This window comes from Oncorhynchus kisutch, linkage group LG15, assembly GCF_002021735.2.
Source record: "Oncorhynchus kisutch isolate 150728-3 linkage group LG15, Okis_V2, whole genome shotgun sequence".
In the NCBI taxonomy this organism is placed as follows: Eukaryota; Metazoa; Chordata; class Actinopteri; order Salmoniformes; family Salmonidae; genus Oncorhynchus; species Oncorhynchus kisutch.
Window position 1 is genome coordinate 53,084,333 of NC_034188.2, and position 17,154 is coordinate 53,101,486.

At 41.6% G+C, this 17,154-nt stretch overlaps 1 long non-coding RNA gene across 2 annotated transcripts; it reads right to left on the reverse strand.

Annotated features, from left to right (window-relative positions):
* Positions 1-6,741: 6,741 nt before the first annotated feature.
* Positions 6,742-8,445, reverse strand: LOC109906050 (uncharacterized). 2 transcript variants are annotated; one of them, XR_002257356.2, is made up of 3 exons: positions 7,903-8,405; positions 7,374-7,609; positions 6,742-7,214 (listed from the first exon to the last, which is right to left on the reverse strand). It is a non-coding gene; the product is annotated as an uncharacterized LOC109906050 (long non-coding RNA). The 2 variants fall into 2 exon arrangements; XR_004203097.1 differs by having other exon boundaries at positions 7,374-8,445.
* Between the last annotated feature and the right edge of the window lie 8,709 nt (positions 8,446-17,154).

A 17,154-nucleotide genomic window follows, 5' to 3' on the forward strand; every position in this document is an offset into this window, starting at 1 on the left:
GTGTTACAGCCTGAATTAAAAATGTATTACATTTAGATTTTGTGTTACTGGCCTAAACACAATACCCCAAAATGTGGAATTACATTTTTTTGAATCTTTTTTCAAATTAATAAAAAATATAAAAGCTGAAATATCTTCTGTCAATAGATATTCAACCCCTTTGTTATAAAAAGCCTAAATAAGTTCCGGAGTCAAAATGTGCTTAACAAGTTTCATAATAAGTGGCATGGACTCTGCGTGCAATAACAGTGTTTAACCAGTGTTTTGTCTTTTAAGGGTAAAAAATGAACCGCCACTATGTGTAACAGCAGAGAAAACACCCTAAATTATATTTTTCAACTTGAAATTTGACGACTTTACCAAGAGTGACCCCAACATTAGAAAAAGTGAAACATCTCCTTTGTTTATATTTCCATGAAAGCTGTACACCACCAGGGTACAAAGATTCTTAGCGTCATTTTTGACCTGGCAGTTATAAAATAATTTACACACCACAAAAATCACAAGACACACACACACACACACACACACAATGAGAAATTGAGATTATGTGTGCTACTGATTGAACTCCTAAAAAGGAAGATCCCCATGGTTGGCACAGTTAAAAAGAACAAGCCTGAGCTCCACCCCGCACTTCTCATAACAAGGGGGAGAGAGGCCTTCTCATCATAGTTTGCCTTCACCCCCACCACCACTCTAGTTTCTTACCTCCCAAAGAGAAACAAGAATGTGGTCCTCCTGAGCACACTGCACAAAACGGCTGAGATCAGTGATCGTGAGGACAGGAAGCCAGCCATCATCCTGGACTGTAACCACAACAAAGAAGGCAGGGACAACCTGGACAAGGTGATTGGAACTTACAGCTGCAGGATGCCTCCGTGATATGGAACAAGATCAACCCTACCTGGATGCCTGATAAGCGTTGTGAAAAGAATTATGTTAACACCTATGCAGTAACTTTAGCAATACTAATAATAATCCTCTACTTTAGTAAAGAAAACAATTATGACAGGTGTGTTGTAACAAAAACGAGTGGTGTCCACTGATTAAATGCAGTCTTTCTGCATTGTGAAGAGGGAAAACCAAGACATTCACAGAGTTTGTGATGAATGACAGGTTGTTTCTTCATGCTAAATAGATTTGGGGTATAAAATTCAATTAAGCTGTTTGAACTTGTTATCAGTATAAAAGACACCTGTCCACAACCTCAAACAGTCACACTCCAAACTCCACTATGGCCAAGACCAAAGAGCTGTCAAAGGACAAGATCTGGGCAGTAACTTAGGCAGATGTTAACGCACACACACTCATGAATTATATAATTACATGAATTCCCCAATGAGCGGCATTGTGGCACTAAGTGATGGTTGTATGGGGACTTTGTTTATGGCTCTATTGCTCCTTAAGTGTCAAGGTAACTGAACCGAATAGGAATGAAAGCGTAAACAAAATATATACAAAATATAGTTCTCACACCAAAATCATCTAATTGGACTGTATTCTATATACATCCAATGTCCTGGCAAAATGACTCCATCATGGCATTGATAATTCTCCGAATATAACTCTTCAGATATTTTAATATCTGGCAAATTAGTCCTTTTTTAATGAATTATTATTTACCTTACATCAGTCTAATTTCAAACAATGTAGAATTCTTGGTTATCTGCAAGGAACCCAGCCTAAGCTATGAATCATCCATACACCAATTGGCTTAATAATTTATATACTAACTAAATAATCACAGAAATGCATAAACAAACAAACAGTAGATATTGGTTACTAACAATGATAGGGAAGATTCCCTAGTGGCTAAACCAATACGAAGGCTTGGTGAACAAGGGGAATGGGGTGTGGACTGAGAGAGCGGGAAAGACAAAATGGATTCATTACAGTCTATAATTATATACATTGAAATGCTAATCCTTCGCACATGAGCGGCCACTCATTCGAGAATAATTGCAAGTACATATTTACGGTGTATGTCATTGTTGTCTTCTCTGTTGGAATCCGGTCAGTCTGCTGGAGAGTTCATTCGAGTCTCTCTCGCTCTCTTTCTTTCTGTTTCCCTGTTTCCTTCTTTCGTGTTTAGAATCAATACCTCAGAGTCCCATTCAGAAATATTCTCATAGTATAGGTGTTTCGGTGGTTGTCGGTATTCACATCCCAGGTTTGCATCATTTCTAGCTGCAGACTTCTAATTTGTATCTAAGATTTGCTCTTATTCTGTAGGGATCGATAGTCTCAGAGTTTAACCATTTCCAGTCGTATAGTTTTCTAGTTTTGGTACTATACGTGGTATAGTTTTCTAGTTTTGAGTACTTTTTAGTACTCAAACCTGTGCCACCTCAGCTTACATAGAGGTATGCGTGGTCTTAACTATTCTCAATCACAGCTCACGCTGTGGGTTTGCTTAGTCTGAAGAGGATTTTCTTAGGAGGGGCTTTTATTCGTAACAGTAGAAGAGGGTGGTTCCAAGATGCCTGATCATGTCTGTGCTCAGGGGGTGGACCAATGACTTAGTTAAACTTTAAAGGGAGTACAATTCTCTCACATGAAAGGTATCACATTAAATAATTTCACAAATAGTTTTATCTTTACTCATTTTATACAAGAATTAGATGCCAACCCCATAATTGAGAAATGTACACATTCAGAGATATAGTTACTATGTGTGTTTCCTGTCCTTCATGAGGTCACAAAATGAAACACACTCAATATAACTGTCCCTTAAGTGTCCACGGACCATTCCCACACTCTCAAATGTGGACATACTGTTTAAAACTCCTATTTTGGGGATTTAGGAGTTTGGCCAAGTGAAATCCCTTGTTCTCTCTCTGTATTCTCTCTGCATGCCAGGGGGAGAGAGTCTCCACCAGGAATCTATGACGTGAGATAACAGAACCTGGGTGTAGGAGTTAGTGAGATGGGGAAGCCATGATCTACACCCAGAAAGGGCCACATCATGACAGTGCAGATGGTGTAAGTTAAAGGTAAATATGAAGTATTTCATGGGAAAAAATACAGTTACTAAAATGACTGTGCCTAAAACCTACACTAAAATAGTTTTAGTTGACTGATATTAACTAAAACTAAGAAAGATGAAATGACTAAAATGTGACAAAGACTAAAATGTATTTTTGTCAAAGACTCAAATCTAAAATAACAGTCAAAATTCACACTGCTTGACATGAAGAGCTTTATTTTAACAAACCCAATGCTATGGTAAATCTTAGCGCTGGTGGTAGTGCTATACTGTAGTTTCGGGGGTGTGCCAGAAATATTTTTGTTATTTTAACAACCAAAATTATGGAAGCAGTAACTGGTGGTGGTGTGAAAGATATATTTTTTTTTAAATTGATGTCACTTGGTAAATCCACTTCAATCAGTGTGGATGAAGTTGAAGGAGACAGGTTAAAGAATGATTTTTTAGCCTTGAGACAATCGAGACATGGATGTGGGTGGGTGAACGGGCAAGACAAATGAGTTAAGTGCCTTTGAACGGGATATGGTAGTAGGTGCCAGGTGCACCGGTTTGTGTCAAATCAAATCGTATTTGTCACATGCACCGAATACAACAGGTTAGACCTTACCGTGAAATGCTTACTTACAAGCCCTTAACCAACAATGCAGTTCAATAAATAGAGTTAATAAAATATTTACTAAATAAACTACAGTAAAAAAAGTCTAATCAATCAAAAAGTAACACAATAAATGTACATAACAATAACGAGGCTATATACAGGGGGGTACAGGGTAATTGAGTACCGAGTCAATGTGCAGGGGTACAGGTTAATTGAGGTAATTTGTGAAGTGACTATGCATAGATAATAAACAGAGTAGCAGCAGTACAAATAGTCTGGGTGGCCATTTGATTAGTTTAGTTGTTCAACAGTCTTATGGCTTGGTGGTAGCTTTTAAGGAGCCTTTTGATCCTAGACTTGGTGCTGCCCTCTGTAGTGCCTTACGGTCAAATGCTGAGCAGTCGCCATACCAGGCAGTGATGCAACTGTTCAGGATGCTATCGATGGTGCAGCTGTAGAAACATTTGAAGATCTGGGGACCCATGCCAAATATTTTCAGTCTCCTGAGGGGGAAAGGTGTTGTCGTTCCCTCTTCACAACTGTCTTGGTGTGTCTGGACCATGATAGTTTGTTGGTGATGTGGACACCAAGGAACTTGAAACTCTCAATCCGCTCCATTTCAGCCCTGTCGATGTTAATGGGGGACTGTTCGGCCCTCCTTTTCCTATAGTCCACGATCAGCGAACATTGAAGTAGAGGTTGTTGAAGGAGAGGGGGTGGGTGGGGTTATATCCTTCTTGTTTGGCCCTGTCCGGAGGTGTCCTCGGATGGGTCCACAGTGTCTCCTGACCCCTCCTGTCTCAGCCTCCAGTATTTATGCTGCAGTAGTTTATGTGTCGGGGGGCTGGGGTTACTTCTCCTGTCCTATTCGGTGTCGTGTGAATCTAAGTGTGCGTTCTCTAATTCTCTCCTTCTCTCTCTCGGAGGACCTGAGCCCTAGGACCATGCCCCAGGATTACCTGACATGATGACTCCTTGCTGTCCCCAGTCCACCTGGCCGTGCTGCTGCTCCAGTTTCAACTGTTCTGCCTTCTTATTATTCGAACATGCTGATCATTTATGAACATTTGAACATCTTGGCCATGTTCTGTTATAATCTCCACCCGGCACAGCCAGAAGAGGACTGGCCACCCCACATAGCCTGGTTCCTCTCTAGGTTTCTTCCTAGGTTTTGGCCTTTCTAGGGAGTTTTTCCTAGCCACCGTGCTTCTACACCTGCATTGCTTGCTGTTTGGGGTTTTAGGCTGGGTTTCTGTACAGCACTTTGAGATATCAGCTGATGTATGAAGGGCTATATAAATAAATTTGATTTGAGAGGCCCGTCAGGAAGTCCAGGATCCAGTTGCAGAGGGAGGTGTTTAGTCCCAGGGTCCTAGGCTTAGTGATGAGCTTTGAGTGCACTATGGTGTTGAACACTGAGCTGTAGTCAATGAATTGCATTCTCATGTAGGTTTTCCTTTTGTTCGGGTGGGAAAGGGCAGTGTGGAGTGCAATTGAGATTGCGTCATCTGTGGATCTGTGCGGGGCGGTATGCAAATTTGAGTGCGTCTAGGGTTTCTGGCATGATGGTGTAAATGTGAGCCATGACCAGCCTTTCAAAGTACTTCATGGCTACCGACGTGAGTGCTACGAGGTTGTAATCATTTAGTCAGGTTACCTTGGCTATCTTGGGCACAGGGACTATGGTGGTCTGTTTGAAACATGTAGGTATTAGACTCGGCCGGGAAGAGGTTAAAAATGTCAGTGAAGACACTTTCCAGTTGGTCCAAGCATGCTTTGAGTACACGTCCTGGTAATCCGTCTGGCCCCGCAGCTTTGTGAATGTTGAGTTCCAAATATCTCGAGCAGTCGCCCCAGCATGAGTTTTTTTTATGCACGTGATGTTAGAATGTTCTCTCCATTCCAGAATGTGATTGTTACGCAACAGTACATTTAATTCGCACTGCCCTCAAACCAAGGCACGCAGACTGTTTTTATTTATAGGCTGTTTCAATTTCAAATGACTTTTAGCTAGTTTTATTTTATAAGAACAGTTTGAATTGAGGTGTGTTCCGCCTTCTCATTCGTTCACATAAAATGTTGTCCTTTTTACTTTTGCGGATAAATCTTTTTTTAATTTTTTTACATTTCTGACCCGGACAAAATACCCCAAGCACTTCCCAATTGTTTGTGCAGTTCAAGTCTGCAGACATTTGCGCATTTTCCGTATCTTTCCCGCATCACAGTCATTGTTGTTTTCCTTACTCATAATACCTTTGGAAATGTGTGTGTTTCTATCAAAGTGCCTTATTACGTTATAATACTTTCTGTATGTCGTTTCTACTATAGCTTACTGTATGGAGCATAATATATTTGTGTGTATATTCCTTATAAATGCAGACACGCAATGTAAATTTACTCATTTCATAACCTTTATGGTGTTATTCAATCGTGCTTATGTAGCTAGCTACATATTTATTTTAGCTCTGTTAAACAATGCTAATTGCATCAGAGAAGTATTAGATTGTGTTGTATTTGAAGCTTCCCTGTCCTTATGACTCCTAAGTGGCACAGCGGTCTACAGCACTGCATCTCAGTGCTAGAGGCATCACTACAGACACCCTGGTTCGAATCCAGGCTATATCACAACCGGGCCATGATTGGGAGTCCAATAGGGCGGCGCACAATTGGCCTAGCATCTTCGTAGTTTGGCTGGTGTAGGCTGTCATTGTAAATAATAATTTATTGTTAAATGACTTGCCTAGTTAAATAATGGTTAAATAAAATAAAAAATATAACCATGGTTTGTTTTCAGTTGGCCTATTAGCATAGCTCTGTTCTGCCCTGCCTTGCTTCCTTGTGGAGCTCAGAAGTTACTGTTATAACTCAAATCTGTGATTTTGTCAATGCAATAGCATTTTTTTTAGCAGTGTTTATTATGTTACTTCTTCGTAGTATTGTTTTATTGCTATATCCTTATATTGAATTATTATTCATTAGAATACCTCTATTCTGTACTTTCAGAAACCACAAACAGTATTTGCTAATATCATAACTAGAACTGGACATCTTTTGAGCTGCAGATTGAGGCCAGCTTTTGTATGCTACCGTACACTCCTTAACAGTTTTACTGGATGAAAACACAGCAAGAAAACAAAGGCCAATATGTAAGTAATGGTGGTGGTTGGTTGAACAAGTTTTACTAGAGGAAAAAAAACGGAATATCCATAACCCGTATTTAATATTCATGCAGTGATTGAACAACAACTAGTATCGTGGAAGGAAAGTCACCTGTCAGGTCCGTCAGTCAGTCACTAATTGCTGCAGATGTGCTCAATATTGCTTGAGCATATGATACTCCCCAAAGCATGGTGAAATACATAGAGGTGTATCACAAGCTAAATGCATGTATATTGACAACTTCCTCTGCTTTCTTCTCCTGGTGCCAGACAGGCAAACTTTGCAGTGCCTGTGTGCGACTACCTTGAGCAGCAGTTTGAGGGACTTTGCAGGAAAAATGCCGTGCAGTGAGGCTTAGGGGATTGTCCGCAGCAGGACGACCCCCAGTGGATGGGCGCTGATGGGTGTGGTGCTCCTCCAGCAGCTCCCTCATAAGGTTCTCTCTGTACTTTTGGTAGGTAATTACTTTATCTATGCGGGAGTGGGGAGGATGAGGGAAGGGAGAGGATGATGAGGCAGTGGGTAGGTGGGTGAAATATTGTCACTATAATTGCATAATGGAACTCTGTGATTTGTATGTGAACTGTACTTACAATTACAAAAAAATACCTTGTTCAGTAATCATCTCACCTGTTAGTTAGTCTGGTTTGATTTTTCTCTCTCCCGTCAGTTGGTCCACCTTCCCTGTGGCCGACATGGTTGCTGTATGGACAGTGGAGAGGACATGGACGTCTCGTTTGTCATGCCACTTTACTGCCAGCTGTTGACCGTTCTCCTTGAACTCCACCTCCCCTCTCTTTATCTTCCTGCATCCGAATGCCGGCATCCCCTTCCTGTTTGACCTGACTGTGCTACAGGCCCCTGTGCTGTTGGAGAGCAGATGCTGGAAGAGTGTGGGACCGAGGTACCAATTGTCCACATACAAAGTGTGTCCCTTGCTGATGTAACCAACTTTACATAGCCCCTCAGAAGAAAGGCACACGGACACCCGCACTTCAGGTTGACTAGGTTTTTAGTAAGTAAAAGATATCAAACAGTGATGACAGGCATTGACAGGACAGTCACAGCCACACGTTCACTGCTCTCAGAATATCTCTCTCAGACCCAATCTACAAAGTGATTGTATAGTATACAATAACAAAAATACAGAAAAGCATACCTGCAGTAAAAGATGTCAAACAGTGATGACAGGCATTGACAGGACGGTCACAGCCACAAACGTTCACTGGTTAGGTAGCCCACAAGATATATTTTAGATAGGAGCAATATCTTTTAGATAGGAGTGATACATACCCTCAATGTGAAGTGATATTAATCCATAAATACAGAGCACAAGTACAACCCTTTTATATAAACCTTTTAAAAGGTAGTAAGAAAATAAACATTCACTTAATATTCCAATAAGTCACCTGCTAGCAAATCACCTGCTGGCAATAGCTAGCGTGACATTGTAGTACGGTGCTAGTTAAGTTAGCTCATCGTTAACATGGCTAGCTAAGCCAGCAAAAACTTGGTTAACTTGCTGAAATAGGTCTTCAATACATTAACGGCAAATTAAATATATTCATAGCCATATTCGCTATTGACTTCAGGATATATGAACCAGTTTTCCAAAAACACTTATGTTAAACAGTACAGTTTTTATATACAGAGGAAGGAGACACGAACCTGCTCTCAGAATCTCTCTCAGACTGAGGAGTAGGCAGACCAACTTCCCAAATAGGGTAGAAGCACTCAAAACCCACTAGTTGTTCTTTCAAAGAAAATAATACAAAAATGGTAAGTCCGAAGACCTCTCGTATTATCAACCTTACTACAATGGCAGCAAATATTTTTATGAGTTCAGTACCACAAAATGAAAGGAAACTTTATTTATATCACCCCTTTTCCTGTATTGAATGGTTTCACCTACTAGGGCCGGCACTTTAAACCTGTTAAAGAAATACCTGAAGGGTAAACCTTAGCCATGGGCTATCCATAGGACTGTACAAAACATTGTACAAAGTAATAACGTGTCTTTTGCACATCACCTTCACCCTTTCTGTCCCTTAACCTAAACTGCGACTTGAACTCAACACTGAATACACATAGCCTACATAATACTCTGTATCACTGATATCAAATAACAGGACATTTAGGAGTGTTGCTATGGGCTCGGACATGTCAGGTTCTCTGACAAGCATTTTCATGGCTTCAACAAGTCTCTTTACTGGTCTAACAACCCTTTCGTACCTTGTACGTGTCCCACTACCCTCCTCTAAATTATTCTTAGAGCTTTGTGAATTGACTGTATCGTGGGACTTGTCCATAACAATGTATTTTAGGGGAGATAGTCTGCTGCTTCGGGCCTGCTCACTTGGGTCAACTTCACTGACCCTGATACTATTCTGTGTGGCCGATTTGCTTGTTTGAATTTGATCACTTGGGGCAAAGTCACTGACCCTTATACTGCTTTTGGAGGACTTTTCTATTTCATCTGCCAAGGGTTGCAAGCTATCATCCTCAGAGTGGCAAGGGTCTCCTTTCTGGGTCGCCTCAATTGCTCTGAAATTCGGAATGCTCCATGTGACCAGAGTCACTAGTTCTAGATTCCTGCTCGCTTCTCCCATTGACTCGGTTTCTCCATTACACTCTTGTCATATCAACGAGGACCCGGAAGCGTCCATAGCCTCGTCCGAAGACCTCTCGCATTACCAACCTTACTACAATGGCAGCAAATATTTTTATGAATTCAATACCACAAAATGAAAGGAAACTTCATTTATATCACCCCTTTTCCTGAAGTGAATGGTTTCTCCGACTACTCTACCGCGAACTGCAGTGTTATTTGATATCTACTGTCGTGGCCAAAAGTTATGAGAATGACACAAATATTAATTTTCAAAGTCTGCTGCCTCAGTTTGTATGATGGCAATTTGCATATACTCCAGAATGTTATGAAGAGTGATCAGATGAATTGCAATTAATTGCAAAGTCCCTCTTTGCCATGCAAATTACCTGAATCCCCCCAAAAACATTTCCACTGCATTTCAGCCCTGCCACAAAGGACCAGCTGACATCATGTTAGTGATTCTCTCGTTAACACAGGTGTGAGTGTTGACGAGGACAAGGCTGGAGATCACTCTGTCATGCTGATTGAGTTTGAATAACAGACTGGAAGCTTCAAAAGGAGGGTAGTGCTTGGAATCATTGTTCTTCCTCTGTCAACCATGGTTACCTACAAGGAAACACATGCCGTCATCATTGCTTTGCACAAAAAGGGCTTCACATGCAAGGATATTGCTGCCAGTAAGATTGCACCTAAATCAACCATTTATTGGATCATCAAGAAAATCAAGGAGAGCGGTTCAATTGTTGTGAAGAATGCTTCAGGGCGCCCAAGAAAGTTCAGAAAGCGCCAGGACCGTCTCCTAACGTTGATTCAGCTGCGGGATCAGGGCACCACCAGTACAGAGTTTGCTCAGGAATGGTAGCAGGCAGGTGTGAGTGCATCTGCACGCACAGTGAGGCGAAGACTTTTGGAGGATGGCCTGGTGTCAAAGAAGCCACTTCTCTCCAGGAAAAACATCAGGGACAGACTGATATTCTGCAAAAGGTACAGGGATTGGACTGTTGAGGACTGGGGTAAACAAAATGAGGTGAGTAAGGGTTCACAAATTTTATTGAGAACTTCAGGAAGTGAATGGTGGGATGTGAACGATGGTAGACAACACACCCCCTTCAACATGCATACTATAAACAGACCAAACTCATCTGGTCTTCTCTTTGGTTTCTGTGGGAAGAAAAGCATGGCATCGCACAGAAATGACCAATCATCAGATTCTTCGATTTCTAGAGTGTTTTACTCAATTATTTTGATCAATGGTGAGCTCACCCGTGAAGTGATTAATTATAAATTGTAATTGCTATAAGCTAATTAATATTGTAGTTTATGTCAGCCGAGAGTTGTAAAAATGGCCGCGTGTGTTATGTCAATCTTTCCTCAATTAGCGCTAGGACAGATATAGCCTATATTTTTCCAGTATGGATGATTGTGTTATGCTGTAGATACTTCTGTGAATGTCTGAACATTGCATCCAAAAATAAACTGCTCACTTTGGACATAACTTTAAGGACTGTGTTAGTGCAAAATGTTTCTGAAAAACGTGTGGCCAGCTCAAATGCTGGTTGCTGCGTTATTCGAAACTGTCCGTTCTAGATAAGTGTTCTAAATGAGCATTCTAATCACACCGGTTAGATCGTATGTTACAGGGACCACTGTAGAATGATCACACCCGTGTGTTGGTACGTGTGAAAAGGTTAAAGGTCTGCGCACATCGGCTATGGAGAGCGTGATCACACAGTCATCTGGAACAGCTGGTGCTCTCATGCATGATTCAGTGTTGCTTGCCTCAAAGCGAGCATAGAAGTAATTTAGCTCGTCTGGTAGGCTCGTGTCACTGGGCAACTCACGGCTAGGTTTCCCTTTGTAGTCCTGCCACATCCAATGAGCGTCAGAGCCGGTGTAGTAGGATTCAATATTAGTCCTGTATTGATGCTTTGCCTGTTTGATGGTTCGTCTGAAGGTATAGCGAGATTTCTTATAAGTGTCCGGATTAGTGTCGCTCTCCTTGAAAGACGTTGTCGATGCACTTATTGATGAAGCCGGTGACTGAGGTGGTAGACTCTTCAATGCCATTGGATGAATCCCGGAACATATTCCAGTCTGTGCTAGCAAAACAGTCCTGTAGCGTAGCATCCACGTCATCTGACCACTTCTGTATTTAGCGAGTCACTGGTACTTCCTGCTTTAGTTTTCGCTTGTAAGCAGGAATCAGGAGGATATAATTATGGTCAGATTTGCCAAATGGAGGGTGAGGGAGAGCTTTGTATGTGGAGTAAATGTATCTGTGTGTGGAGTAAATGTGGTCTAGAGTTTTTTTCCCTCTGGTTGCACATGTGACATGCTGGTAGAAATGAGGTAAAATGGATTTAAGTTTGCCTGCATTAAAGTCCCCGGCCACTAGGAGTGCCGCTTCTGGATGAGCATTTTCTTGTTTGATTATGGCCTTATACAGCTTGTTGAGTGCGGTCTTAGTGCCAGCATCCGTTTATAGTGCCGATGGCATTAAGAACTGCAGTGCTGCTGGGTTTTTCACCCTCAACACTCAATCATGTGTATCAAGAATTGTCCAACACCCAAAGGACATCAAACCAACATGACACAACTGTGGGAAGCATTGGAGTCAACATGGGCCAGCATCCCTGTGGATTGCTGTCGACACCTTGTAGAGTCCATGCCCCAACTAATTGAGGCTGTTCTGAGGGCAAAAGGGGGGTGTAACTCAATGTTAGGTGTTCCTAATGTTTGGTTTACTCGGTGTAAATGTTGCATTGAGACATTATGGCTGCTTACACAAGACTAGACACTCCTGAATAATGAGTGTTCATGTGCTTGTTTGAAACTCTTCTAACATCCATTTCATGAACATCATTTCCCCACATTACATTTTCATGATAAATTTCAAAGCCAGAGGTCTATCATACAATGTTATTTTATTATGTGTCCCAGTCCATACACCTGGTTCTTCTTTTCAGGGTGGGGGTTCGGGAGGAGTTTTGTGAAGAAGTCAGGCAGGTTTCAAGATAGACAAGGTAAAGCTGAGACTCCTTCTCTGAATCCCCTTCAAATCAACTGTCAACTAAACCAGGCCTGGAAGATAGACAGTGAAGACTCACTAGTGGCCATTGGCGGCCACTATGGTCTAAGCATACTTTGAGCACCGAAGTGGCCAACCGGAGAAGGCAGTCTTTCAGTGCCTCTTCTGCTGCGATGGACAAAAATACAACTCATCAGCTGTTAACAGCATCAACTCTGACCACTATAAACATAATGTGCGAAGTCCCCAAACAAATAGCCCTTTACATTCAAGACTTTCATACCAGTCTTGAACCTGAGGGCCCGGAACGAGTTCTTCCCCTATGAGTTCACTGTCTGCATCTCGCCATTGTTTGACTTTGATAATGTCCTGCAGATGGTGCAGATCCTGGAGATGTGTCGACTGTTGGACGTGCAGCGGGTGGCAATCTACAGGAACAGCTGCAGCAGAGCTGCTCAGAGAGTCCTGGGCCACAATGTGTAGAGAGACTTCGTCAAGGTCATCAACTGGCCTGTGACCTCATACATCAACCTGTCCAAGGGGTGGCAATGGACCCATTCCCCAGGAGACCTGCACTACTATGGGCAGATCCCTGCACTGATTGACTGCATCTATCTCTACATGTACCAGAGCCACTACGTGGCCTTACAGGACATTGATGAGCTCATCATGCCACTAGGCATGGACAGCAGGGGTGAACTCCTGCCACAGCTTGAGATGGCATATGGCCCAAATGTGGGTTTTCAGTTTGAAAACAATGTGTTCCTCTCCACAGTAAAACAGAGTGACCAATCCACTTGGACAGACTGGTAAGGGGTCCCAGGGGTCAATATTATGGAGCATGTATATCAGGAGCCCAACAACTTTAAGATCATTGTGAACTCCTGAGCTGTGTTTAGCATCATCAGCCGCCTCTCCTTCCAGTTCTCTGCTGCCAATGACTGGAACGAACTACAAAAATCTCTGAAACTGGAAACACTTATCTCCCTCACTAGCTTTAAGCACCAACTGTCAGAGCAGCTCACAGATTACTGCACCTGTACATAGCCCACCTATAATTTAGCCCAAACAACTACCTCTTTCCCAACTGTATTTAATTTAAATTTATTTATTTTGCTCCTTTGCACCCCATTATCTTTTTATTTCTACTTTGCACATTCGTCCATTGCAAAACTACCATTCCAGTATTTTACTTGCTATATTGTATTTACTTTGCCATCATGGCCTTTTTTGCCTTTACCTCCCTTCTCACCTCATTTGCTCACATTGTATATAGACTTGTTTATACTGCATTATTGACTGTATGTTTGTTTTTACTCCATGTGTAACTCTGTGTCGTTTTATCTGTCGAACTGCTTTGCTTTATCTTGGCCAGGTCGCAATTGTAAATGAGAACTTGTTCTCAACTTGCCTACCTGGTTAAATAAAGGTAAAATAAAAATAAATAAATAAAATCACTGTACACACTCTTCTGCAATCAAAGATGGGCAGTGTTTGTGTAGACCGCAGCGTTGCCCGGATCGACCATCAGAAAGCCCGTAAAAACAGACCTGTCACAGGAGCAGCTCATACTGGACCAACGCCTCTTCAACTATGTTGACAGTTTGGTACCTGCTGCATCTGAAGTCCTAAAAAAAATATTGCAGAATTAGCTTGAGTTTTGCAGCTAATATAGCAGGGGGAGCATAACACACCACCGATAGAGAGGGAGGTAGTTGAGAGGGGTTCTCTTACTGTAACACGAGGGACGTCATTGCATGGTGCTTAGCATCATCATCCACTAGTGTTTTGTCCAAATGACCAACAGACTGTGGACAGTTTGTCATGGAACCTGTGGCACTGGTAACATGTGAAGATATGATTCAATTCATAATTTTAACATATTGGAAATATACACTGACTGTATAAAACATTAGTAAAATTCCATGACAGAGTGACCAGGTGAATCCAGGTGAATGCTATTGTCCCTTATTGATGTCACCTGCTAAATCCACTTCAATCAGTCTATATGAAGTGGTGGAGACAGGTTAAAGAAGGATTTTTAACCCTAGAGACAATTGAGACATGGATTGTGTAAGTGTGCCATTCAGAGGTTGAATGGGAAATACAACATATTTAAGTGCCTTTGAATGGGGTATAGTAGATGCTAGGCGCACCAATTTGAGTGTGGGCTGTTGAGTGTAGGTTTTTCAAGCACAACAGTTTCCCGTGTGTATCAAAAATGGTCTACCTCCCAAAGGACATCCAGCCAACTTTACACAAATGTGGGAAGCACTGGAGTGAATAAGTGCGAGCATCCACGCACAAACGAATTGAGGCTGTTCTGACGGCAAAACAGGGTGCCTCTGAATATTAGGAAGGTGTTCCTAATGTTTTGTAGGCTCAGTGTATATAATTCATTTTGAAGTACAAATATGGATGTACCAAAGTCAGATTGCCTCCAAATATGTTGTATGCTGCTTTCTGACCCTGGACATTTGCAGAGTATTTGCAGGAAAATGGAGAGATGGTACGGCCATTTGTGGTCTACAGCTTTCTTCAGAGAGACCCTCACAACCATGACAAATAATGATATGATATCCCTGGGTTTGACTCTTCACCATGGGGTAGGTGATTTTTACTACTCGGGAATGGGGGAGGGGGGGGGGGGGGGGTGGTATCGAGACCCGTAACATAACTCATGCAAATAATGCAAAAATAATGCACATAATAACAGTGAAAAAGTAACAGTGAGAACAAAAACCACAGACAACTAAATTATCGTCAAACACTCATGGTTTAAAGGGGGACGGGAAAAGGGGCTGAGCTGGAACCAAGGAAAGAAACAAATATCCAAAAACACCCCTAAGCTAGACTAGCCTACCTCAATAGAGCTAACTAACCAAAAATACAGCGGGTGGTCCGCCCAGTTCTAACTAGGGTATTTAGGCAAAGTATTCCTATGGGTAGTGTATGCCCATGGGCAATTTGTCTTGGTACCCCATTTTCCCACCATCAAACAAACAGTCAATCACCATAATAAAACAATACTCACAGGATTCCGGACAAATGTAACATGTATGAACAAAAAACAAAAGAGAGCTCAATCCAACAGAGAGAGATATAGCGAGAGAGACACAGAGAGATCGAACTCCAGAGAAAACAACTGATTGGGTTTTTAAACCAAGGGAAAGGATGTGATAGGGTAAGAGAAAAGGAGCAGGTGTCTTCTGATTGGGGAATGATGATTGCCACCTGTGAGGGGAGAAGGAGAGAAAAGAAAAACACACAGGATACCTGTATCCGTAACACAATATGGCCAGATTCCTGCGCTCAACGACTGTGTACAGTAACATGCACCAGACCAAGTGTCTCCTCCTCCATGACCCATGATCATCGTCCCTGTGGACAAGAACACCTGAGGGGAGCTCCTGAGCACTCTGGAGGTGATATACGGAAACAAGGTCAACTTCTACATTGAAAACAATGTTTTCCCCATCCAGGAGACTCATGAAAGCAGCATGTACAACCTGTCAGTGGGCCACCATCCCCAACGTTAACTTACTCCAGCATGTCCAGTAAGCATGTCCATCCTCAAGTCCCACTACACAACAGGGAATCTAATCACCAACCCAATTACTTTGTGAGATCTCAGTGCATGGCGTGGAGAGGCAGAATGTCCGGACTTTAGAGGTGACCTCCCATCTCGGCAGGCTCTATCATATCTTCCGGGGGAAGAACGCCAAGCTGAAGATCAGTGATTTGGTCAAGGATGAGGGACTGTCTAAACTCTACATCTAATCATTGTTTCTCTTCAGTTGAGTTCTTCATTTAGGTGTTTTAAGCAGAATCGTTGTTTAAAACTGATTCATTGCATGATATTTTGAGTGATAAATAGTCCAAACCTAATTGTGGAATGTGACTGGTAGCAACCAGATATTTCTTATGATACGCCATTCACCACAGAAGAATGTACCATCATAGGATGTGCTTCTTATCAGGAAAGAAACATAATGCTATTGTGAATAGGAAAATGCTTTGATCTAGTCATGAAGCTGCACAAGGCAGTTGTACTGGTGTCACATTTGTCAGAGGCATGAGATGTAGAATGGAAAATATTCAGACACCTGCTGTGACTTACCTTACTCAATATTTTTGATGTGATGTTTTGTCTATCTTGTTGGTAATAAACAAGTTAGACAAAACTTGTACATTGAGAAACTCCTTTCTGGTACTTACCTCAAATAATTTAGCACAATTGCTAACTACTTGGTACCAAATGGTACATAGTGACACTTGTGTCAATGAATCTCAAATAAAACCAACGTGTAATTATTATGCAGTTCTTAGAAACAACTTGTTAAAATGGTGATTAGCTATCTAACTATGGTAAATACTGGGCTGTAAAATAAAGGGTTATCAAACGTTATCACCTTTGTTTAACACAGCATTGAATGCAATGGATCACGGCGTATAACTGAAAAACAAAATCTCTGTTGTTAAAGACATGATTCAGCAGATTCACAGTTTCTTCATGTAAATAATCACCATCTAATTATTTTCCCAGGTGATGTTGTTCTAAATTATATATAACCATAATGAATCATTTAGACTGTATGAGTTTTTAGATCACATTTTCTCTTGTAAGAAACATTGCAGTGATGTTCTTTTGAGTTTGCATTCCATTATTAAGGAAACGGTGATATAAATATTATATGTACATTTAATATCATTCAGGGGCTTGGGAGAACATACTCTTAACTGTGAATCTGGAGATACATTGTCTTGCAATA